Source organism: Trichechus manatus, unplaced genomic scaffold (genome assembly GCF_000243295.1).
Source record: "Trichechus manatus latirostris isolate Lorelei unplaced genomic scaffold, TriManLat1.0 scaffold00162, whole genome shotgun sequence".
In the NCBI taxonomy this organism is placed as follows: domain Eukaryota; kingdom Metazoa; phylum Chordata; class Mammalia; order Sirenia; family Trichechidae; genus Trichechus; species Trichechus manatus.
In genome coordinates this window covers 5,336,254-5,363,411 of record NW_004444098.1, presented here as the reverse complement: position 1 = coordinate 5,363,411, position 27,158 = coordinate 5,336,254, and positions in this window count along the sequence as shown.

The window sequence follows — 27,158 nt, the reverse complement described above, 5'->3', positions numbered from 1 at the left end:
ATTGTCTCAGGTCTGAACGCTCATTTGGTGCTGTAAGGACAAACATCTTCCTACTCTAGTCTCCAGAAAACTCTCCCTATCACAGTTCAGAAGTATCCTAGGCTCGGTCCCAGCAGATAACTAACTCCACTCCTATCATTTTGGAGCTCACAGTCTACCAATAGCATCTTTCTACAATCCCATCATCTTGAATCTCTCTGCTCCTTGCCTTAACTGTAATCTTACTTATCCTTAAGGCTCTGCCCCGCTTCCCAACCTTTCCGCAGAAGGGTAGGTTGTTCTTTTCCCACCTCCCATGATTTGGGGACAGGGGTAGAGTGAGGAGGAGGAGATGAAATATTCCATACTCCTCTCTGCTGCCTTCAGGTCCCACTCCACCATCAACACGCACTTTTCAGTCTGTGTCATATGCCTGCACAGCCCTCTGCCCCTTTGCCACTTATTGGTATCGACATCTAGGGTACTTCCCCAAATCCTTCAACAAATTGGGCATCTGCCTCGATTTTCCCTGTCAGCGACCATCATCCTCCAAGGCGCTGACATCACTGCTGAAGCCCCTTTTGACCCCACATGTCATAGACTCTTGTGCTTTAACCAGTTGCTGGTGAGATGACTCCAATGCATGGCGACTGCATATGTGTCAGAGTACAGCTGTGCTCCATAGGGTTGTCAGTGGCTGATTTTTCGGAAGTAGATTGCCAGGCCTTTCTTCAGAGGCACCTCTGGGTGGACTCAAACCTCTAACCTTTCGGTTAGCAACCCAGTGAGTTAACCATTTGCACCACCCAGGGATTCTCCTTGTGCTTTAGGGTACTAAAATGCATTTCTTCAGCACTTCTCCTTTAACTCTTTCAAGACACAATAATTTTCTGCTTTGATATTTTTTTTTAATACCTTGTGTTTTCATTAACGGAAACACGCTGAGTCATGCAGTGTGTTTAAATTTTTGGTGGTAATATGGGTTTTGAGAAATATGTGGGAATACATGGGTACCACAAAACTCAGGGGTTTCTCAGGTGCCATGATTGGTAGGTGCCCGTTTGTCTCATCGGTCATGGGTAGCAGGATGTCTTGAGGGGCACCTTCCATTAGGTTACACTGGGCACCACTGGTTTTCCAAATATGACACACAAAAAAAACAAAACCAAGCCCACCAGGGCTCCCAAACTATCACACAAAAAAACCCAACCCAAACTCATTGCGTCAAGTCAATTCCAACTCATAACAACCCTATAGGACAGAGTAGAACTGCCCCATATGGTTTCCAAGGAGCAGCTATTGGATTCAAACTGCTGACCTTTTGGTTAGCAGCCATAGCTCTTAACCACTGCACCATCAGGGCGCCAAACTATTACACAGGAAACCATAAATACGCTTACAAGGCTTATCTAGCTGTACAAAAGCCAAACAAGACAAAAGTTTTATCCAATCACACTTCCTGGATGCACTACCTCACATTTAAGCCTGATACCCCAGCTATTTTGCTTCAATGAACGTTTCTTTCACCTTTCACCATTACACAAGTCCCCACTGGAGAGCAACAAATACTTTCAGTGGGAAAAGTAGAGTCTCAAGAAACTTGAGAGTGGAACAAGTGGGTGGGCAACTGTTTATCCCACGGATCCTGACTAAGGAAGCATCTCAATACAATTAATTGGCCTCTTATTGCTCCGAAGATCTCAGACTGTGAGATCTTTTTAACAGGTCACAAATTCCTGACCTCTCAACTCTTTCAATCCTAATTCTTGTTGTGTCTCCTTCCTCATCATGACTTCCACTTCCTTGATATTTCCCAGTTTTCTCAGTGGATCACCAACTGTGGTTGGCTGAATAATGGCTCCCCAAAGGTGTCCATGTCCTAATCCCCCAAACCTGTGAAGATGTTTGTTACCTTACATGGCAAAAGAGACTTTGCAGATTCGATTAAGGCTAAGGATCTTGAGACGAGAAGATAATCTTGGATGATGCAGGTGGATTCATTGTAATCACAAGGATCCTTATAAAAGGGAGGCAGGAGGTGATATGAGGATGGAAGCAGAGACTAGAGTGATGCGGCCATGGGCCAAGGAATGTGGCAGCCTCTAGAAGATGGAAGAGGTAAAAAACAGATTCTCCCCTGGAGCATCCAGAAGGAACCAGCCCTGACAGCATCTTGAGATGCAGTGAGACTGATTATGGACTTCTGACCTCCAGAACTGTAAGATCATAAATTAGTGTTGTTTTAGGCCACTAAGTTTGTAGTAATTTGTTATAGCAGCAACAAGAAACTAATGCACCAACCATCCAGCTGAGTGCCCTCCTGACCCAGTTCTGAGAGCATCAATGGTCAATAATCTGTTTTGCCCTCATTTTCACCCTAGAATTCCTCTCATTCTGGACCTTCCTGAACTCCTCCCTTGCCAGTTCGCAACCCTGATTTATTTATATCCCCAATTACGGATTTTTTCATTCCTGCTCCTTGGTTTTTAAGTGATATTGGAGCAAGCCCCAAAGTAACTAATTAGTACCATGTATAAATCTCACCCCACCACCTGTCTGTCAGTTTGTTGTACGGTGGTGGCTTGCATGCTGCTATGATGCTGGAAGCTATGCCACCGGTATTTCAAATACCAGCAGGGTCACCCATGATGAGCAAGTTTCAGCAGAGTTTCCAGACTAAGACAGACTAGGAAGAAAGGCCTGGAGATCTACTTCCAAAAATCAGCTAATGAAAACCCTATGGGTTACAACAGAACATGGACTGATATAGTGCTGGCAGATGAGTCCCTTAGGCTAGAAGACACTCAAGATACACAGTGGCCACAACAATGGACTTGAGCACACCAATGATTGTGAAGACTGGTTAATGTTTTCTTCAGTTGTACATGAGGTCGCCATGAGTCAGAGCCAACTCGACAGCAACTAACATCAACAACAACAACAGATAAATCTCTGGATTTTAGAAATCTTTTTTTTGTTTGTTTGTTTAAGATTTCTTACCAGTGGCTCAGTAGCAGATACTCTAAATATTTCTACTCTGCCTGAGATTGCAAATCCACCACCAACCCACTTCACTCTCGGATGAACCCACATTTTCTGAGAAGACCATGATCACCTGCAACCTTTCAATTTTTTATCTATCTTCAGCTGTTTCCTTCTCCCCTTTTGTCTTAAAATCAGTGTTCTCTCCCTCTCAGATCCATGTCCTCTCTGTGTAGCCTGGTTCCCATCCTCTCCTGCCTGTTCGGGACCTCCTCTTGTCCATTAGCTTCTATCGTGGGAGCACACAGGAGAGGCCATTAGCTATACTGTCGGTGTGCAGGGAGGCACCATCTGAGCCACCCAAGAGAAACCATTCTCTAGTTTTTTTCCAAAGATCCCCACAGCTGGCAATCCATATCTCCTCTTGTTTCCTCTTATGGTGTTTCCTTGCCTTAAAAATCAAGACGTTCTCAAAGTAGGAGAGAATATCTGGATGTTCTGCCCTTAGGAAGGACCTCTGGTGGCGCAGTGGTTAAGCGCTCGACTGCTAACCAAAAGGTTGGCGGTTCAAACCCACCAGCCACTCCATGAGAGAAAGATGTGGCAGTCTGTTTCTGTAAAGATTACAGCCTTGGAAACCCTGTGGAGCAGCTCTACTTTGTCCCACAGGGTCACTATGAGTCCAAATCTACTCGACAGCAAAGGTGTTTTTTTTTTTTCCCCTGCCTTTTACAGACATGGGTGGGGGTGATGCAATGAGTGAGCACGACCCTCCAGTTAAATGAGGATTTCCAATGGTGATCATTTATAGAAATTTTCTGAGATCATGCAGATTGTAAATGTCCTGTACCATTGTCCTCATAAACACAAAATGATTTTTTTGTTTTCCTTTGCTTGGAAAATAGGGTCACTCTGCCATAAGACCTAAAGAACTATGTCTTTTATGTAATAGGCACTCACTAAATGTTTATTGAATTAAAATAGTCAAAGTAGCTCATTGGAATAGACATTTTCCATGGGCTACATCAGCATGGGCCACAGAACTCTCACCCCAAATAGCTGGATCTGCCTTCAGGTAAGAATCTTTCCGTCTCTGCCCACAAAGATTGGTTACAAAATATTTTCATCAATATAGAACCTTTATCACACGGCTTCCCATCATTCAAAACAGAATTATGCGCCTTCTGCTGCTGACACGAATACATACTTGTTACAGGTTTCAAAAGGAGACCTGGTGGCGCAGTGGTTAAGTGCTCAACTACTAACCAAAAGGTTGGCAGTTCAAACCCACCAGCTGCTCTGCGGGAGAAAGATGTGGCAGTCTGCCTCAGAAACCCTATGGGGCAGTTCTACTCTGTCCTATAGCATCTCTATGAGTCGGAATTGACTCAGTGGCAACGGACATAGGTTTCAAAAACCTCACAATGTAGTTCCAACAATTTTTGCTGGCAATTGAAGTCCACAGATGAAGAGAAGGAGACATAAAAGGAAAAGTTATTTTAAAAAACTGACATTATGTAGATGTTAAAAATGTTAACATTTTTTGGGGGGAAAATCTTGCTTATTTTAGAATGTCTAACATTATTCTAGCCAAATAAATAAAGAACTAAGCTCTTGCAGAAATATAATCCTTGTGGAAAAGATACATATTTTTTCATATAGCTATTTACTTTTTTGCTTAAATTAATTGCATGTGTATGTAAAGTACACAGACCTATATTTTTAAGGCATACTAAATATACTAACTGCCTCAAAATTTGTATTTTCAATGTATTAATTTCCATATATGTGAAATATTCCAACTGTTTCAATGATAGTGTCAGAATAAATTTAAAATTCCTATCTGTGGAAATATTTTAAAGAACTTATAAAGAAGCTTAAGTAAGAGAAGTGACATGGAGTGGAGAAAAGAAAGTACGTGTTTGAGTCAAGCTGATCTGGATTTGAATCTTCATCACTCACTACCTATTTAATCTTTAATAAATTCAATCCTATTACCACCAAAAATTGGGGATAATAATAATGTAATTCTCATCTCCCAGGGCTATTATAGGGCTTAAATGAGTCACAGCCTCTCCAACAAACATAGGCTTCCCTTCATCCTTCTGTTCAAAGACTGTGTCTAATTCATTTTTCCCCAACACAATGCTTTGAACAGAGTGGGCAGTCAATAAGTGTTTGCCAAAGCCATCAATGTCTTACAAATCATTTGGCAGTGTACATTATCTACTTTCATCCAAACTGAGAAAGAACCCCTCAAAATCAATCAAGTTAATCATTTCCCTCCACATAACAACTGGGTCTTGATTTCTTTCGGAGAACCTTATACCATGGGTCTCCAAGAGTTTCTTTGAAATTATTTGTCTTCCACAGGGCTTGGCAGCTGCACAGCTAAAAACAAAAAAGCTACCTTTAAAGAACAAGGCAAGCTCATCATTTTGGCCATGATACTGCTGCAGAAGTTTTCATACGCTTGACCTTTAATGAGTGTGTCATCTCTTTAAAGAGCTAATCACTACTCTGCTTCAACATGGCTTTCTCAAGACCAGAACCAGCCTATGAAAAAGCACCCAACAGGAAAGGGTGACTGGGCAGCTCCCCCCTTCTCCTTATTCCCCTGCAGGCACCAGCCCCTTAGTGTCCAGTGGAGCCCCTCTCTGGGATTTGGACGAGGAGTGGAAGGAGCAGCGCACTCCCACGTACTGAGAGCAGACCACGTGCAGGCGCTTTGCAAACATTACCTCCTTTCATCCTTCCAACATCCCTGGTGGGAGCCTCTCCTCTCTATTTCAGAGAGAGAAATTTGGCTTCAACCAGCTTCAGTAATTCATATGCTCATGTCACACAAACAGTAAGGACTAAAGCTAGTTTCTTCTTTAAAGATATAATTCATACACCACCCTTTCAAAGTGTACCTCTCAGTGGTTTTTTTTGTTTCTATTTTTAGTATATTCATAAAAGTGTGCAATCATCAGAACCCTGGTGGCCAAGCGGTTAAGAGCTTAGCTGCTAACCAAAAGGTTGACAGTTTGAATCCACCAGTCGCTCCTCGGAAACCCTATGAGGCAGTTCTACTCTGTCCTCTAGGGTCGCTATGAGACGGGATCAACTCGATAGCAATGGATTTTTTTTCTTGGTGCAACCATCACTGCTATATAATTCCAGAACATTTCTATCACCCCCAAAAAATAGCCCATACCCATTAGCAGTCATTCCCTATTCCTTCCTCCTCTGAATCACTAATCTGTTTCTGTATCTATGGATTTGCCTATTATGGACATTTCACATAAATGGAATCATATAATATGTGTTCTTTGGTGACTGGCTTCTTTCACTTAGCATAATGTTTTCAAGATTCATCCATGTAGTATCACGTATCAGTACTTCATTCCTTTTTGTTGCTGAATAGTATTTCATTAAGGAGCCCTGGTGGTGTAATGGTTAAGCGCCTGGCTGGTAACCAAAAGGTTGGTGGTTCAAACCCACCCAGTGGCTCTGTAGGAGAAAGACCTGACAATCTGTTCCTGTGAAGATTACAGCCAAGAAAACCCCAAGGGGCACTTCTACTCTGTCACATGGGGTCACTATGAGTCAAAAATTCACTCGACAGCTCCTAACAACAACATTTCATTGTAAAAAGAATATACTTTTAAAGCATTATACTGTTAGACAAAGAATACAGGTGGTCTTAAAATTCAAATATCATGTTGCAGAAAAATATAAAAAAAGAGACACCAGTTTTCACCTACCAGATTAGGCAAAATCTAAAAGTGTTACAACATGCCGTGCTAGTGAGTTTGTGGGAAATCAGCACTCATTATTTCTGGGGTAAGGATGAGAGTCGGTTCATTCTCTATGGAGGGCAAGTTAGAAATATCTATTCAATTTACAAATTACACTTCTAGAAATTTATTCTAGAGATATATCTGCGCCTGTGTGAAATAATGCATCTATTACATTATGTTTAGTAGCAAGGCAGGAAGCAGCCTTACAACAATCCACTGGTAGGGAGCTGGTTAAATAAAATATGGTCTATCCATACAGTGGAATATTCTGAATCTGTAAACAGAACGAGGAACTTCTGTTCAGATCAATATGGAAAGGTCTCTGATGTACTCATTCACACATGAAAGACCAAGGTGCAGAACACTATGTAGAGAAGGTTACCTTTTATAAAAGAAAAGAGTGAAATAGATTATTTATTTTTACTTTTTTGTATGCAAAAAGAAACTCTGGAAGTATAGCAAGAAACTAGTAACAATGCTTACTTGTTTGGTAGAAGGGGCCAGAATGTTATGAATAGGGGAAATGGGTTGGGACAGACTTTGCTGTACATGTATATATACACACACATATATATGTATTTTTTAATTTTAAACTATTTTCTGGTAGGCGGAATGCTAAAGATGTTCCCCTAGATTCTTGTCCCTGGTTATCCCTCAAACACTAATCTAGGTACTGCAGTGAAGGGATTCTGCTGCTGAAATTCAGGTGATAAACTTAAAAATAGGGAGATTATCCTGGATTAAAGGAGCCTTGGTGGCACAGTGGTTAAGCGCTCGACTGCTAACTGAAAAGTCGGCGGTTCAAACTCACCAGGCCCTCCACTGGAGAAAGATGTGGCAGGGTGCGTCCATAAACATTACAGCCTTGGAAACCCTGCAGGGCAGTGCTAATCTGTCCTATAGAGCCACTATGGGTCAGAATCGACTTAAAGGCACACAGCAACAACATCCTGGATTATCTGGGTGGACTCAATCGAATCACATGGCCCTTAGAAGCAGAGAACTTTCTCTGGCTGGAGTTTGAAGAGGGAAGGCAGACCAAGCAATCAGAGAGATGTGGCCCACAGGTTTGAAATGTGAGAGGAACTCCTCGCTGCTGGAGAGGGACACGTGGAAAGCAAGAGAAGGAAGAAGGGAGGTTTCTAGGAGCAAAGACTAGCCCCTGGCTAAGAGACAGCAAGGAAACGAGGGCCTCAGTCCTACAACTGCAAGGAACTGAATTCTGCCACAAACCTGAATGAGCTCAGAAAGGGATTATTCTAGAGCCTCCGGATGAGAGCCCAGTGGCCGATACCTTGATTTCGGCCTTGTGAGACCCTGAGCAGAGAAAACAGCCAAGCCCACCTGGAATTTTGACCTATGGAACTGTGAGATAGTAAATCTGTATTGCTTTAAGCTGCCACATTTGTGGTAATATGTTACAGCAACAATAGAAAACTAATATATACATGAGTGTATTACTTCTCTTTTTATTATAAATAAAAAAAATTTAAAGTTAATGGAAATCACTAAGATATTGAAAATAAGGCTAATTTTCTGAACAGTGGCATAACTATCTAATCTAACGTTTATGGCAGTTTTCTTTGTTTTGTGCACCTACATATAAATAATTTTAGTCTGAAAATTACAATTCTGAAAAAAAATCCCCTGGGCAGAAAATCTATGTCTTATAAAACCTGAATGGCAAGCTTGTTTGCCCAAAGCTTTCTCTGGCTCCTAAATCTAGAGCCTTCTCTAAAGACTAAAATAACAGGATATAAACACGGTTTCTTTCATTCTTAGAAAGTTAGTTAAAACTGATAAAATTAAACTGATAGTAGACATTGAAGAGACAGACGCTTGGCTTAACAGAGAATGTTTGCCTTGTCTAATGGAAATGTCTAAAGGTTAACCCTGCACTTTGTCTAACCTTTAACCACAAGTTTCTTCCTTTTGGTGTTGGGTATGCTCCAGAGCTTTGCTAAAGGAGTTTATTGTTCTTACATGGGGGAAAAAAAAAAAAAAGTCGAACGAGTGATCTCTAATAGAGGATAAGATGAAAGTTCTAAGGGCATCATTTCTCTTTATTATCATTCAGCTCTTTATAGCTAAATACTTTGTATGAAAACAAAAACCTTCCAAAATTGACTACCTTCCATGAGGAAATGCAAAAATCTATTTTCTTCCTAATTTGTTGGAGAAGTTAGATTGATCTCACTTTTGAGAAAAACTCACCAGCTAATCTCATTGCTGGGTAAAATATATTTGCTTTCAAAACCATCTCTCCTCTTCCAAGACCTCTATCCACCTCTTGCCACCCATTGTTGGTCAATATCTATATCAGTGGTTAGGGCCAATTTTGCCCCCCAGGGGACATTTGGCAATGTCTGGAGACATTTTTGGTTGTCACAACTAGTGGCATGCTACTGGCATCTAGTGGGTTGAGACCAGGGATGCTGCTAAAAAAAAAAAAAAAGTTGCCATTGAGTCAACTCCCACTTACGGTGACTGCATATGTGTCAGAGTAGAACTGCTCTCCATAGGGTTTTCAATGACTGATTTTTTAGAAGTAGTTCACAAGGCTTTTCTTCTAAGGTGCTTCTACGTGGACTCAAACTTCCAGCCTTTTGGTTAGCAGCCAAACATGTTAACCGTAGGCACAACCCAGGAACTCCCTAAACATCCTATAATGCACAGGACAGTGCCCACAACAAAGAATCATCTGGTCCCAAATGTCAAGAGTGATGAGGTTGAGAAACCCTGGTCTCGGTGGGTCTGGAGGGGTGGGTCAGTAGTGAATAAAGATGTGGCGTTCTCCATTTAGGAGGAGAGAAAGCCTTATTAATACAAGGTTGTTATGAAAGGGATGAAGTAAGAAAGAGAAATCTCGCAAACGCCCACTGTTATGGACTGAATTGTGCCCCCACTCAAAATGTGTATTGAAATCCTAACCCCTGTACTGTGTATGTGATCCAGTTTGGAAATAGATTTTTCGTATGTTAATGTAGTCATATCAGAGTAGGGTAGGTCCTAAACCTAATCACTTCTGAGTTATAAAAAGAGCAGAACAGACATAAAGAATGCTCACCCACAGGGGAAGACAGATGACATGTGAAAACCTGTCTATAAGCAAAGGAATACCAAGGATTGTTGGAAGACACCAGAAACTAGGAGAGGGGCTCACAGAAGGAATTGACACTGCTGAGACGCTATTTTGGGGACTTTTAGCCTCCAGAACCGTGAGACAATATATTTCTGTTCTTTAAAGCCACCCATTTGTGGTATTTCTGTTACGGCAGCACTAAGTAACTAAGATATCCACATTAAGGACAGGGAAAGAAGAACCAAAAAGAGGAGATAAAAGCCAAATGATGAGAGAGCTAGGAAGACAAGGGTAACAGAGTGCCACAAAGATCAGCTGGGAGGCAGTGCTAAGGAGGACTTGGTCAGCTAGGCTGACTGCTACATACAGAGCAGGAGTGTTGAATGAGCACCAAGAAGGCCATGACTTTCACACTAGGACATCCTGGGTGATCTCTGAGATGCAAGCTTCAAGTGAGTGTGTGAACTTTCAGGAAGATTTCACGGCTTGAGGGAGTAGGAACAGACATTTGTTTTTTATGCTTGCTTCTTGATTTTTTTGTTTAAGGCAGGAAAAATGGAGCATGTGGTTACGCTGATAAAATGGCTATCAAGTAGGCTCAAAATATCATTGTGCTAAAACTTCTCCTCTGAAATAATTAGAATTTAAAAAATAATTATTTTTTTTCACAGTTTCAAGCAATCACTTAACATTTAAAGAGACATAAAACATCACATTTAAAGTGAGGTACGAACTCTCATAAAATACAGAATAATCATCTAGTACGAAGAAGAAACTCTTCCCTCCTTGTTCCTCTTATACTCAGTTGTAAAGTCTAGCTTATGATATCAAAAACATAAAAGCCAATTCAATCTAAACGATTAGTCAACTGGAGTGAGGGGAATGTGGAAAGAAGGGGAGAACTTTGGTTAAACTGGTGTTTGGTATGAAGAGAACCAGTAGGAAAACTGACTTGGGTTTTCACTTTTCAGCTGCTTCATCTGAATTGTATAGAGAGGTTTAGTCTGATTTTCCCATTTGAAACCTAAATGGATTTGACTTCAAAAATATTCTTTTGAGCTGCTCTTGTTGTTGGGTGCTGTCAAGTCAATTCTGACTCATAGTGACTCCATGTGGCAGGGTAGAACTGCCCCATAGGGTTTTCTTGGCTGTAATCTTCATGGAAGCAGTTTGCCAGGTCTTTCTCCTGCAAAGCTGCTAGGTGGGTTCGAACCACCACCTTTTGGTTAGCAGCCAAGCGCTTTATCATTTGCACCACTAGGGCTCCTTATTCTTTTGAGTAAACCATAAAAAAATAATCTATTTGACTGCTTACTTCCTCCATGCTGTACTGAAAAACCATTTCTTAACCTAGAACTCAGATCCACCCAGCCCACGTAGCCCCACCCAGTCTTTGAGGGGCATGCTCTGTGGCTCCTTGGAATGGATCTGGAAGTTGGATAGTCACCATGGAACACGGGTCACTCAAACACGAACTTTTCCTCCCTTGGGGTAATGCATCTGCTGGATTTCTGGGAGTGAGTCTTCTCATCCGGTCTCTAAAAAGGGAAAGCTTTTGCCCCAGACTCTTGAGAGAATTTAGTTCTAGAATTCTCTTGGCTTTAGGTTGGAGAGTCTAGCTGAGTAATTACTAACAAATACCATAATATAGTTGTTCTCTTTAATGTCTCTAATATGCCAGCTTGAGGGCAAGAATTGAAGCCCAGTGCCATGTGTTTCGGCCCCTGTAGGTTAGTTAGCTTTGCCCTGTGTCACAGTGTCATTCTAAATAGACAAATACCCTTATATGAAGAGGTGTGAATGAGTCACCATACTCTTTGTAACTATGGAAAATAAATAAAGACACCATCCTCCTAATGGGAGGGCTATAGCATCTTTAGTGTAAAGGGAGAACATTTTATTACTCTTGGTGATAAAAGTTGATACTGTGTAAAAGACATTCACATAAGCAACATCACTTCCAATTTATTAGCACTTGAGCTAGCTGCTCCCCCCGTGTTGCGTTCCCCACTGGTTTGGCAAGTCAACACCTCCCAGTCTGTCCATGCCCCCACTCGGCACCATCATGACTTTGACTTGACATGCACTTCTGTCTCTCTAAGCCCTCCTGTCCACCACCTTGTCCAACACTTCAGAAGGACATCACAGGATCTTGGCATTTAACTTGTGAAAAATTGCCAGGCCTGACTGTATCAATGCCCCTACTGAATGCTCATACAATGAAATGTTGGCTTACTGTGAAAAGCCCCATCGCCTTCATAAATGCCGCGATAACACTCTTTACAGCAACACAGAGCAAGAGAAAGGAGCTTAGGCTAAATCCATTTTAATCTCAGTTATTTCCTAATAGAAAAGACTGTGGGCCTTTTCACATTCTTTGGAAGGATTAGCGAAGGCAAACATGAATAACAAATTGACATTTCTGCAGTTCTGGAAGAGCCAAAAGCAATACAAAAGGAAGGCGGACAGATCAAATTTCTGAATAGAATTATTTTTCTAAGCAGAGTTTAAAAGTTAACATTAGGAACAAATGTTGAACAGCTCTGCATGGTTATTTGTCTTTACCTGGAACACATTTTGCCAAACAGCTAAAATGACAAGTTAGAAAGACACATTTTTAAGTTATAGACAAAGGAACTTCCTTTACATGACAGGCATAATGAGAGCATTTTTTTTTTTTAAGAAAAGTAACTTGAATAACAATTTTGACATTCCTCTAGTCATTTCAGTATCTGAGACATTCCAAAATTGATGGTAACAATCTTTTTTCCACTGAAGAATATATTGGTTGTCATCAGATCATTAAAGATTGGTGTTAAAAGAGATTTTGAAGTAATCTACTTTGGCCTCTTTATTTCATGAACGATGAAATTGAGTCCCCAAGCCATCCAGTGTCACACAACCAGAGATCCATAACAATTCAGGACCAGGACCTTGATTTTCTGATGACTCATTCAATGATGTTTTGGCTTTACCCTTGTTGCCTCCTCCAGAAGACTATATTGTTGTACAGTACTAATGTGCTCCTCAATTATAACTAACTCCATCCCAATTTACCTTGATGTGTTTTGCATTAAAATAGCAAGAACAAATTGATTCCTGTGGCTCTATTTTCTTAGTGCCCCCACGAAGTCACCGAGAAATGCTTTGAGGGTTAGATCCATCCAAGCCCTTTGATGTCAATTCATATCTAATGAAACTATAAAATGAAAAGATCATTAGGAGACTAGTTCCATGATGGGATTCTGGATCCTAGCACGCTTCACCTTTACCCTTAATCATAGACACGGGGTTCAGTCTAAACCAGGGTTTCTCAATCTCGGCACTATTGACATTTGGGGCTGGATCATTCTTTATTGTGGGGCAGTCCGGTACATTGTAGGGTGTTTAGCAGCACCCTTGATCTCTACCCATTTGATGCCAGCAGCACCCCCCCCGCAAGTTGTGTCAACCAAAAATGTCTCCAGACATGGCCAGATGTTCCCTGGAGCGGTGGTGGGTAGGGGGAGAAACAAACTCATCCCTGGCTGAGAACCACTGGTCTAAACCCTTCAGCACCTATTTAACCTAATCACAAAATAGGAGCAAAAGCAGAGATGACCAGTGGGAGGAAAAGGAACTCACTGGCACCTTTGACTATGAGCCTTCCTTATCTCCAAAGCCATTTAAAGTTAAGGTTTTGGTGAACAAAAGTAAAGTTGTTTCAATCAATCATATATCTTTCCTTACTCCCACCACACTTTTGTCTTAAAGTCTGTTTTTGTTGCCATGAAAACAGAGCCTGTCTGTTTATAATTATGATATTATTCTGTAGCAAATTTTGGAATGAGCCATTTGGTGTGCTTCCAACCTCAAATTCCCTCACTCCTTGTCTCCTTTCTCTGGCCAGAAGTTGGGAGAGTGGGAAGGAATGGAAGAAGAACGCCTCACGTCCTCAGCTGTGACCTCGTCCTGATGCCTACACTCAGTGCAAACCTCCTAGGAGCCCCATGACCTGCCAACCAAACCTGCAAACACCACCTCGTCTCTGCCCCACCTTCATTCTACCACGAGGTTCTCATTTGCTGGGTATTTTCACCCAAGACTGCAGAACTTTGGAGAGACATGGTCAGGATTCAGCCATGGTGACTGTGGTGAAGGGAGGAAGGAAAGAGGTAGACACCCATTCTTAACAAAAGGAGTTACAACCTTTTTTAATTAGTTGCTTGGATTACTTTTCTGAATATGGCAATGCTAGTCACGCTGCATAAATTTAATAGAAATTTTTAATAGATGCTGTTCTTACATAATTTCTTCTCTGGCTTTGTATAAATTGAGAGATAAAATTTATAGACAATAAATGCTCAAATTTGAAATGTAAAGCTTGATGAATTTTTACGTATGTATACATTCATACAACTGCCTCCCAGATTAAGATATAGAAGATTTTCCATTACCCTAGAAGGCTTCTAGTGCCTCCACCTAGTTAATACCCCTACCTCCCAAGGCAAGCAATTTTCTGATTGCTACCACTTAGGATTACTTATGCCTGTTTTTGAACTTCTTATAAATGAAATTGTATAATATGTACTCTGTGTCTGGTGTTTTTCGCTCAACATAATATTTCTTAAGTTCACACATGTAGTTTTGTGTATTAGTAGTTTGTTCTTTTTTATTGCTGTGTAGTATTCCATCATCTAAATATACCACAGATGCCTGTTGATGGATATTGGTTGGTTGGTTATTTTTTATAGTTTGGGGCTATTATGAATAAAACTGCAATGAGAATGTGTATAAATCTTTGTGTGGATATATACACTCCTTTCCCTTGGTTATATAACTAGGAGTGAAATTCTAATATTTGCAAACAGAAAATATCAATCATTAAACTGGACTTTTTATGTCAGTATAAAGACATAAATGGAGCCCTGGTGGTGCAGTGGTTAAGAGCTTGGCTGCTAACCAAAAGGTCGGCAGTTTGAATCCACCAGTAGCTCCTTGGAAACCGTATGGGGCGGTTCTACTCTGTCATACAGGGTGGCTATGAGTCAAGACTGACTTGACAGCAACGGGTTTGGTTTTTGGTTATAACAACTTAAAGGACACAATGATCTTCTCCCATTTATTTTACACAAAGGGAACAAGTGACAAACCTTTTTATTAATGAATCAGGAAAAATACATCCATGCAGCTTAACAATAGGGTGAACATCGAATTTCTCTGGAAACTGGGAAACTTTTCAGAGTGAAAGGGATATTATTAATATTTAAACTGGGACAATTTAACCAAGATCTTTCTGAGAAAACTGATCTTATGGTCACTCAAACTAATTTTGACCAAGAAGATGGACGTAGGGCCAGATGTCTGCTGCCAACTTCAGAATTAACTTTCTTTGTGATCTTGGCCAACTCATTTCAACCCTTGTCCTTTAATTGTGACATTGGTCAGAATCTTCCCCACTGAAATATGAAGACTTCATAAATAACCAGTCGTCAGTCATAAACCTCAAAGCCAATCGAGTTGTCCAGGAAGGACTGAGGGCTAGAGTGCAGACTTCCAGGGTTGGGATACATGCTTTCAAGAGCCTGGTTGTACCCATCTCTAAAGCTTCACCCAATTAATTGATGAGGTTCTCTCTTCCTTTTCATTTTCTCTTCCACTTCTGAATACTTTCTGACTTAAAATAAGTGTAGGCTAGCCACATATGTTCTATGTGACTTCACTGAAAATAAATGAACTGCAAATTACATCAGCAGTTGCGACACGTTTGGCAGTATCTTTCTTCTTCATGCCTCGGACACTGGGCTTACTGTCTGATGAGAATCCCAGAAGCCCAGGGCGACAGTGCCTGAAATCTTCACTAAATCAAATACCATGAAATTATTTCACTAAGCTGGCTCTCAACACTGGGTGGGATGAGGCTGGAGTCGCCCCATCGAAGCCTATGTTCTTAAGGTCATGTGGGAGAACCATGACGCGTTACCTCTACTACATTTATAATTTTGAAAGCAATACAAAACAATCACCACAAAGTAGCAATGCCTTTGAACGTGAGGGACTCTCAGTTTTTACAGACATTTAAATCTATATTTGTCAAAAAAACAAAGATAGAAAATGGAAAACTAAAACAGCATCCCTTGAAAGGAAAACAATATATGTTGGCCACCTTTACAATGCCTGCAAATTCATGATATTGAAATGATCAGTTGCATAGAAAGGGTAAATTTAAGTGAAATACTGCTGATTTTACATTAAGGACATTATGTCTTCTACTGCAGAAAAGAAGCCATTCCAAGTAAATTCATTGGGGGCCAGAGCCTGTTAAAAATCATAGGTTAGAGAAAGTATTAGAAATATAGTAAAAAATCAGAAAACTAAGATAATATTTATAACATGAATGCCTTATGGATAAATCTGTGATTCATAAAATTATCATTATCTTAAGGCTAAGCTGATCTTTTCTAAAACATTGTTGGCTTGGTCTATACCTTCTAGCCAAAATATATTTTTTAATTTTTAAACATCTTCATTGACATTAACATATGACGAAACTCCTGGGCATTTATCCCAGAGAAAGTAAATTTGTGTCCACACAAAAATGTACACAGAAATTCAAAACAGTTTTATTTGTAATGGCCAAAAAGTACACACGACTCAAATATCTACCAACTGATGAATGGATAAACAAAATGTGGCACATCCATACCATGGAATAACACTAAGCAATAAAAAGGAACAAATTATTGATATCCACAACAACTTGGATGGATCTCCAGGAAATTACGCTGAGTGGAAAAAGGTAATCTCAAAAGGTCACCTACTGCATGATTCCACTTACACAGAATTCTCAAAATTACAAAATTGTACAGATGGAGAACAGATTAGTGGTCGCCAAGGGTTAGAGATGCAGGGGAGGGGAGTGGCTGTGTCTTTGTTACCTAGCGCTGCTATAACACTATTTCTACAACTTCCTATAAATTTATAGCTATTTAAAAATAAAAACTTAAAAAAAACTATATCTACATCTATATTTACACACATACACACACACCACTGACACAAAGTTTCCCACCTCCCTTTTAAGGGTTATTAAAAAAAAAACAACAAAAAACAGTTGCCGTCAAGTCAATTCCAACTCATGGCAACCCCAAGTGTATCAGAGTAGAACTGTGCTCCATAGGGTCTTCAAAGGCTGATTTTTATGGAGGTAGATCACCAGGCTTTTCTTCCAAGGCACCTCTGGGTGGACTTGAACCTCCAACCTTTCAGTTAGTAGTTGAGCACTGAACTGTTATGCCATCCAGGGACTCCTTGACAGTCATTACCTCCTAAAAAATCCTTCCTAAGGTGAATTCTCATAACTAAAAAATAAAATTCCCATTAATAGCAAAGGGAAAACTTTTTATGCATTGCTGACACCCAAATTAAACCTATTTATGCTAAAGCAACACCAAGTCACATTAAAATGAATGCAATCACATCAGTATTTAACACAAGTTTATAACATGATATAGCAAGGAAATTCCCCTTGATTAATTACTCTCTAACATGGCTGTCTATCTGTATATGTTCCAGCCTTTTCTAGCAGTTAGGCATGGTGCATGTAAGCCTGTGATCATAGCGCATGCACCTGACACTCAATGTTTAGGTTATTGCACATATACTAAAAAATAGCAATGGTAGTTCTGATCAGGGCCACAATAGATGGATCCTGACAGAGTGGGAGAAAACTGTGGAACAGAACACAAATTCTTAAAAAGTCCAGGCTTATTGGACTAGTTGAGACTAGAGGACTCCCCGAGATTATTGCCCTGAGATACTCTTTAAACCAAAACTAGCCCCTGAGGTCACTCTTTAGCTAAATATTGGCTCACAAAATAAGCAGTATCACCCATGAGCACTGCTCCCGTTTAAAAATCATCTATATGAGACCAAACGGTCAGTAATTACTCTAAAACAAAGAAGAGAAGGTAAGGGGGGCAGAGAAACTAGATTACTGGAAATGGAACAACCAGAATGGAAATAATGAGAATGTTGACACTTTGTGAAAAATGTAACCACAGTCACTGAAAAATTTGTGTAGAAATCGTTAAATGGGAACCTAATTTGCTATATAAACTTTCACCAGAAACAAAATAAAATATTATTTTAAAAAAGGCAATGATAAAACTCTCAGTGAAAACAATGCAAATGGTGCATGAGAGCATCATGACTCCAACCTTACAAACCAGGAGCTCTCTTGGAGGAAGAGGCTGCAAGAGACACCAACAGCACAACTGCCGTGTGCCTGCCACACACGACTCTCCTCCCATGGCATAGGGCTGCTTGGAAGGCAGGGGAAGTCTAGCCCGGCCCTCCCAAAGTCAAGAAATGTCTCTTCAATGGAATTAGGGATAGTAGATGAAAGTCCCCTGAAAAGTCAAATGCCTATAACCTGAGCGGCATAAATTGAAAAGGGCTGAAATGGTATACACCCAAATCTTAAAGGTAACATCTGCCTAAAAGTTATAATTATGAGGGAGTTTGGGCTTCCATGTCTATTTATTTATTTAACTTTTTCATTGTTGACATCTTACTTGTAAAATTAATTTCTAAACTGTATACATGCCCACGCATATATATGTGTACATGCATACCATGGGTTCTTGGTCTGAGATAACACTGTAGTGGGCATAGCTGCTCCCTCCAGATCCCCTGATGTGCCTTTTGCCCTTTCTGGGCCACCTCCTCGAATTCCAGTGCCATTTGGCCTCCAGGGACAGCCCTTGGGAGTGTCCTTGGGCTACGGGAGCAGCTTTGGCCGCATCCCAAGTCCTGACTGCCTGGGAGTTTACATCCTCCTCCAGTGACCCTTGCTCATATCTGACCAGAGAGGAGCCTGAAGGTGCAGCTCCCTTGCCCCAGAGGAGGTGGTGCCCTCTGCCTGGCAGGTGATTCTCCAGAGTTCCCCTGTGGGGTATCAGGAGGAGGCAAGGACTGCCTGACTGACAGGGAGGCCCTGCCTGGCTTTCCCTCTGTGCTGCCAGCTCTCCCCACTCCCTTACCCAGTTCAACTGGGAGCATTTCTGTGACCAATCACTTGCACATGTGAAATCCTTGTCTCCGAGTCCATTTCTGGGGAACCCAACCAAAGACATCCTTTTCCCTCATTAAAAATTTTATGAAGTCAAGGAGTACCTTACAACTGATATGAACATTAAATGAAGCATTTATTTCTGCACATCTATTATTAAATATATGTTTCATCTTATAGTTGATGGCATAAGCTGTACACGTGCAGGACAAAACAACAAGAACAACAACAAAACCCGTAGCTGTAGAGTCAATTTTATGAGGGCAGGACAGGTCTATTATATTCTCCAGTATGTATCCAATGTCCCAAACATTGTGTCATACACATTTTACTCAATAAATTTTTGTTGAATGAATGAACTGAGAAAATATAGTACTATAATTGGTCTTGGATTATGATTCAAATTTAAAAACTCCTTGATGGTAGGATGTGAATCATGTCTGTATCTATACTTTCCACAATACTTAACATAAAATAGTGTCCAAATTCAGCACCAACAAACGTTGACTATAATTGGAACACAGATGTAGAAGAATTTGCAGGAGGAAAGTAAGTACAAACCAGGCAAAGCTGACCAGAAAGAAAAAAACCAAGGGACAGGAAGAGGGAAAAGAGCTGACCAAGAGGAAGAAAAGTCTCTAATTAGAAATGTGAAGTGGTGGAGGCAGGGTCAACTTTCAAGTAAAAACAAAGAAGCAACTGAAAAAAACGACAATGGCTGGAAACAAGATGCAAACAGGAGGCATCTGATTTGCATTGTACTTAAGCAGGAAAGGTGCATGCATTTTTCAAGAGCAGCAAATTAAGATCTGGAAGAGATCCCCTGGAGTGTGAAATTCTCCACCCAGCAACTGTAGAAAGGAAGTAAGAGGAAGCTGTAGCCCACTGTCATAGCTCAATGCCATAACACAATGGTTGACCTGGTCACCATGACGCCAGGGTCTTCCAGACACAACCACAACATGGAAAGACTCCAAAACACTAAGCTAGAAACATTAGCCATCCATATACTTAGGGCCAACCAAGGAGGACTCAAGTGCCCGCCCACGTGTCCTTCACCAAGGCAAGGCATCAGCATTGAGTCATCCATCTTTCTCTAGTGCTCTCTAAAGACAGCCAAGCGGACTCGAGGGTCCTATCTGCAGAGTTTGGGGAGGACCCAATCAAAGGTAAAGTGACTTTTGAAGCTGTCCAGCATTAAGAGGTGTCTAGATAAGACGATAGAGTAGAGGCACAAAAATACACCACTGCGGTAGAAGCCAAAGTATCTTTATCTGTGTTAGCGTTGAAGCACACATGCGCCCACGTGTGCCGTGATACATCTATTTCACAGTTGGCAAGTGCTGCCAGGACTCCACTGAGCTAAGACAGTCAGTGTCACCGGGAGAGACTGAAGCATCCTTTGAAATACAGAATTCAACTCCTCCCTATGAGTCTCCCCTTCGACCTGGGATGCCCAAACTCCCCAAGGAAGGGGTGGAAAGCAGGGAAAGGTGAGGGAGACAGGAAGCCCAGGGCTGGGGAGACACAACAACCTGAGATGAAAATTCAAAATCTATCAAGGAATGAGGGTGAGAGAGGTGCGGAATGGAGCAAGAAGATGAGCACAGGGTCCTCAGCCTGTCCTGCCCTGGGGCTCCCCCAGTTGAGCACCACCCGGCCCTCTCTCATCTCTCAGGGCCACTGCTTTTGCACAGGCTCTATCTGGAGCCCATGCAGCCCACTTCATGCATAGGTCTCTGCATCATGGTCTGTGAAGAGCCAGCCATTGGTATGGCGAATGTGGTGAAGTGAGTAACACGGGCCGTTAAGGGAGGTGGGCAGAGAAGTGGAATTCCCTAAGGTGAGATGTTTTAGGACTAGAACATGTAATCAGTGATTCACAACCAGCGGCAAATCTCCTACTCCCCCCACCCCCAGGGGACAGTTGGCAATGTCTGGAGATATTTTTGATTATCACAACTGAAGGCGGGTAATACTACTGGCATACAGTGTGTAGAGACCAGGGATGCTGCTCAACATCCTACAGTGCATAGAACAGCCTCCACCACAGAGAATGACTAATGGATGGAGACCAGAGATGCTGCTAAACACCCTACAGTGCACAGGGTGGCCCCCACCACAGACAATGACTAGTGGGTGGAGACCAGGGATGCTGCTAGACACCCTACAGTGTACAGGACGGCCCCCACCACAGAGAATGACTAGTGAGTGGAGACCAGGGATGCTGCTCAACACCCTACAGTGCACAGGTTGGCCCCGCCACAGAGAATGACAAGTGGGTGGAGACCAGGGATGCTGCTAGACACCTACAGTGCATAGGACAGCCCCCACCACAGAGAATGATCCAGCCGCAAATGTCATTAGTGTTGTAGTTGAGAAAGCCTGGCCTAAAAGAAGTCATCCCTATGGGTCAGCTTTGTGATACAAAAGCCACCAGATTACATGACCAAGAAGGACACAGTAGGACAGAGCCAGGCATAGGCACCTCTGGGCTTCAGAAGACAGCTAACTCAAGGTGGTAAACGAGAAGTAAAAATCGAGGCTAATGAGGGACCAGGACCCCTCGCTCCCCCAGACAGTCACTGCCCCCAGGCTCCCCTGGAATCAGACAGCCTGAAATACACACAGTGTAAATAAAGACCTAAGTAGGGAAATAAAAGCCTGGCTGTCTCTGATATTTTAGAGGAATGCAAAATATTAGACCTAAGGCATTCACATTGAACCTCTTACATTCCATTATTCGTAGCCGAAGCTCTTTTTCTTGTTCTTTATGTCTTTTTTTGACAGGCTGTAAATCCTAAATCAAGATTGTAAAACTAAACCATTTAAAATATATGTGTGCTTAGCCAAAGGATTCTAGGGTTTAAGAACCATTTTTAAAATTAGATTTTTCAATTCAATTCAATACACATGTATTGAATAGTAGCCCCCAAGTCCCCAATTCCATTCATTTGTACAGACTAAAGGCCCCCAGGAGGCAAGCCCACCCTATTCCAAGCCAATTAATCCTGCCTCCAACCATTAATAAACATATTTTATTGAGTGCTTCCTATGTGCTGGGGCACCAGGCAAAGAGCTGTTTGAGTTCCATGTCTAATATGTCTATGATCAACACACATTTCCCCTTTACTATAGACAAGAAATATTTTACTTTCCTCTTAACTCATATATATCGTTAGTGGCCATCGAGTCAGCCCCTGAGTCATGGTGACCCCATGCACAATGAAACGAAATGCTGCCTTGTCCTGCGCCAACCCCATGATCGGTTGCAGATGGGACTGTTGTGATCCACAGGGTTTTGATTGGTTAATTTTCAGAAGTAGATCACTAGGCCTTTCTTCCTAGTACATCTTAGCCTGGAAGCTCTGCTGCAACCTGCTCAGCATCAAAGCAACACACAAACTTTCATGGACAGACAGGTGGTGGCTGCACATGAAGGACACTGGCCGGGAATCAAACCCAGATCTTCCGCATGGAAGGTGAGAATTCTACCACCGAACTACCACTGCTTCCTAACTCATATATATATTTCACTTTCCTCTTAACTCTCCTATATGTAAATATATATACACACATGTAATTTATACAGACATAATGATAAATGACACCTAAGGTATGGCTTCAGTGTTGGGGAGGCAATAGGAAGTATTGGGGACTATGGCAACCTAGCGTGCTCACAGTCCACTTAAGAAGATGGTCACTACTGATTCCAGCTGACTGATGCCCTGTGGGTTTGTGGGGCGAATGCCAAGTTTTTCAAGAAAACATCAAAATCTGAATTTTTAATTTAAATCTCCTTTTTTTTTTAGGAGTCCCTGGGTAACGCAAATGGTTGAGTGCTCAGCTACAAACTCAAGGGTCGGCAGTTTGAATCCACCCAGAGGCACCTTGGAAGAAAGTCCTGGCGATCTACTTCCAAAAGGTTACAGGCATTGAAAACCCTATGGAGCACAGCTCTACTCTGAAATACTTGGGGCACCATGACTCGGCATCAATTCGACTGCAATTAAAATTTGGGTTGTTAAAAACACAGTGTAAGTCAAACATGACTGAAATGAGGAATGTCCTCTCATACAGTATGAGAGTGTGCATAAATTGGTTCAACCTCTGTGGAGGGTAATTTGAAAATATCTATAAAAATTTAAAATGTGCATTATTTTTGAATCAGATATTCCACTCCTAAGTATTTATACTACAGAGATTCTTTCACATGTGTGAAATGACATTTGTTCAATATTTGTTGCAGCATTGCAAGGCTGCAAACCACATAAATACCCACCAACATAGGACTAGTTAAATTACAGTACCCTTACATAATAGAATTCTATGTAATTATTGAAAGAATAGCTCTGTGTAGAATGATTTCACAGGTATAGTATCAAGAAGAAAAAAACAAAACAAAAACAAGGTGCAGAACAGTGTGTAAATATACCATTTGTGTGCAAAAAATAAAAGGAGGTATAGGTATTGAATCTGTGTGCATAAACACACTCCAGTTGCCTTTTCCAGGGTGGGATTCTGCCTCTGCCCTTCTCTGGCCTCTCCCTCCCTTGCCACCAAATACTCCAACAGCCCTGGGTTGTAGGCAGTCCACCCAGACTAAACTCTTTGTTTGCCATGCCACCTTGGGCACCAAAGTATGGGCTTTCTCTGTCTTCTGGGCCAAGTTCTCTGGCCTAGTTAGAGAACCTAGCCCAGTTTTCAAGAGTATTCCACGGAGCATGAGAATGTCACTACTTGCATGGTCAAATGAATCTCATAAATGTTGCATACACTTGCATATTCACAAGCACATTAGCATAGTAAAGGCTGTAAATATTCTGCATTATAGAAAAATGGTTACCCTGTTTACCGGTTGTTTACTCCACCACTGCCTAAGTTTATTTGACCAAGGAAGCTTGTTGTTGTACACTGGTGAACATCCTGCACAACTGGTGTTCCCTGGAGCACATTTGGGAAAATCTATTCTACCCCAAGCCTAGCTACCATTCTTTTCTCCAGCTTGCCTTTTATAGAGGAGATTGCAGCAGTCTTCCCAAACAAGGTTCTGATCAACCACAAAACACACAAGACTAATTAGGAGAGGGAAGGACACCTCATAAGGAGGCAAAATTCAAAATTCAATATCTAATTCTAGGATTTGATGATTACATTCATTTCAGACTGGGAAAATGAACCAGATCATGGAAAGTAATAAATCAGAAACTGGGAGGCAAGCAGGCGGGAGAACAGGCGGGAATGTTGAAGGTCACGGCAGGCAATGGGCCGTAAATCAGGAGCTAAGAGAACACAAATGCCCAAGAGGAAACCAAGGTCAGTGGTTCCACTCTGGGCAGCCCATTAAGAACCATTAAAAACCCACTGGAGTGAAATGGTTATAGACTCTTCCCCAACAGATGCTTAAAAGATTACTAGTTCATGTTTCATTCATCTGGATCCTCCGAGGCACGGTTACCAGTACGATTTTGCGTGTTGTAGATCTAAGGGTGTGCCATATAGGTGGCAGATACTGTAGATTTGTATATTTATTGCCATAATTTCCTGGCAGAACTTTTCTCACAAAATTTTTATATTACAACAATTTTATGACAAATTGAAGTAAAGATCCATGTTGAAGGGGTGTCTTTTCCTAACCAATTAATCTATGCAAAGGTGCCATATGAGGTAGCAGCAGCCCTGTCCCCAAGATCTACTTAGTCCATGGAAGGCCGTGGGGGTTAATGGCAGGAGCCAGCTCTTGAAATCAAGTGACCTGCATTCTACAACCAGCTCCACTGGACCATTTTCTTCACCTTTTCTAGATCTGAATGTTGTCGTCAGCAAAATGAAATTTGGTTCTAGATGACCTGTCAGTTAATTGAAGATACTAGCTACTTTCTCACCTCTGGGCCTTCACACATGCTGTTGCTCCTACTTGGAATGCTTATCCTTTACTCATTACCCGGTTGACCCTCCACATCTGTCAGGTCGCAGCATAAATGCCAAATCTTTCGGAAGTCTTCACTTCTACCTTGGTTAAATCCCCTTACTGAAGGCTTCCACAGACCACCCTCTACCCTACATCATAATTCCCACCAGATAGTACTGTAATTATTTATTTCAGTGTTTGTCTTTCCTAGTAGATTGTAAACACCATTTGGATGGGAAACATATCTCTTGTTCAGGGCTATATTTTCATTGCCAAGCACACAAAGGGAACTCAGTATTTGTTAGATGAAGATACGAGTGATCTCAAAATTTATATATAAACCAACAAGCCTTAATTTTAAGATTTTTTTTCTGGATCTAGTACTTCTCCTAATTTAAGTTTATCAAAGTAATGCAAATTCACTTATTCCCTGCTTAAGTCAATTCTTAATGCTAATTTCTTATCTCCACATATTTTTCTAAAAATAAAGTGCTATGTAGGTACAATATATGCCTGCAAAGTTGTATATGCTTTGAGTATGTGCAAATTTATTTCTATTCTAATTGCATTCAGCAACTCCAACTGAATGGAGTCATATTAAAATAAGAATGGCAGGGGAAACAATGTATGAATTTTAGCTTATATATGCATCCTAAATCTCAGGAATAATACACAAGAACCTTAACCAATATTTACCTGTTGGAGGGCAGGGGCAAGTTGAACTGGGCATATGGGAAGGTGATGTTTCCTCATGCTCCTTTTAATACCTTTGCAAGTATTTTGTTTATCCGTAAGGTTTTCCTTGGCTAATTTTCAGAAGCAGATTGCCAGGATTTTTTCCTAGTCTGTCTTGGTATGGACGCTCCACTGAAACCTGTACACCATGGGTGACAATGCTGGATTTGAGATACTGGTAGCATAGCTTCCAGCATCATAGCAACACACAAGCCACCACAGTATGATAAACTGACAGACAGGTGATGGTATGCAGGTGACACAACCTTGCTTGCCGAAAATGAAGATGAAGCACTTATTGATGAAGGTAAAAGACTACAGCCTTCAGTATGGGTCATAACTGAACATAAAGAAAATGAAAATCCTTACAACCACACCAATAAACAACATCATGATAAATGGCAAAGAAATTGAAGTTGTCAAGGATTTCATTCTTCTTGGATCAACAATCAATGCCTATGGAAGCATCAGTCAAGAAATCAAACAACATATTGCTGCAAAAGATCTCTTTAAACTGTTGAAAAGCAAAGATGTCACTTTGAGGACTAAGGTGCACCTTCACCCAAGCCATGGTATTTTCAATCACCTCATATTCATATGAAATCTGAACGACGAAAAAGACTGACGAAGAATTGACGTGTTCTAATTGTGGTGTTGGCAAAGAATATTGTATATACCGTAGAATGCCAGAAAAACGAACAAATCTGTCTTGGAAGAAATACAGCCAGAATGCTCCTTAGAAGCAAGGGTGGTGAGACTTCATCTCGCTTACTTTGGACATGTCATCAGTAGGCACCACCTGCTGGAGAAGGACATCATGCTTGGTAAAATAGAAGGTCAGCAAAAAAGAGGAAGACCCTCAATGAGATGGATTGACACAATGGCTGCAACAATAGGCTCAAACATAGCAACGATTTACAACAACAACAACAGAAGTAAAGATGTAAAAATAAAATGACTGGTGTTGTTGTTAGGTGCCATCGAGTCCATTCTGACTCACAGCGACCCTATGTACAACAGAACGAAATACTGCCCGGTCCTATGCCATCCTCACAATCGTTGTTATGCTTAAGCCCATTGTTGCAGCCACTGTGTCAATCCATCTCGTCAAGGGTCTTCCTCTTTTTCACTGATCCTCTACTTTACCAAGCATGATGTTCTTCTCCAGGGATTGATCCCTTCTGAAAATATGTCCAAAGTATGTGAGATGTAGTCTTGCCATCCTTGCTTCCAAGCAGCATTCTGGTCTCACTTCTTCCAAGACAGATTTATTTGTTCTTTTGGCAGTCAATAGTATACTAAATATTCTTTGCCAACACCACAATTCAAAGGCCTCAATTCTTCTCTGGTCTTTCTTATTCATCATCCAGCTTTCACATGCATGTGAGGCGAATGAAAACACCATGGCTTGGGTTAGGTGCACCCTGGTCTTCAAGGTGACATCTTTGTTTTTCAAAGAAGTCTTTTGCAGCAGATCTGCCCAATGCAATGCGTCTTTTGATTTCCTGACTGCTGCTTCCATGGGTGTTGATTGTGGATCTGAGTAAAATGAAATCCTTGACAACTTCAATCTTTTCTCCATTTATCATGATGTTGCTTATTGGTCCAGTTGTGAGGATTTTTGTTTTCTTT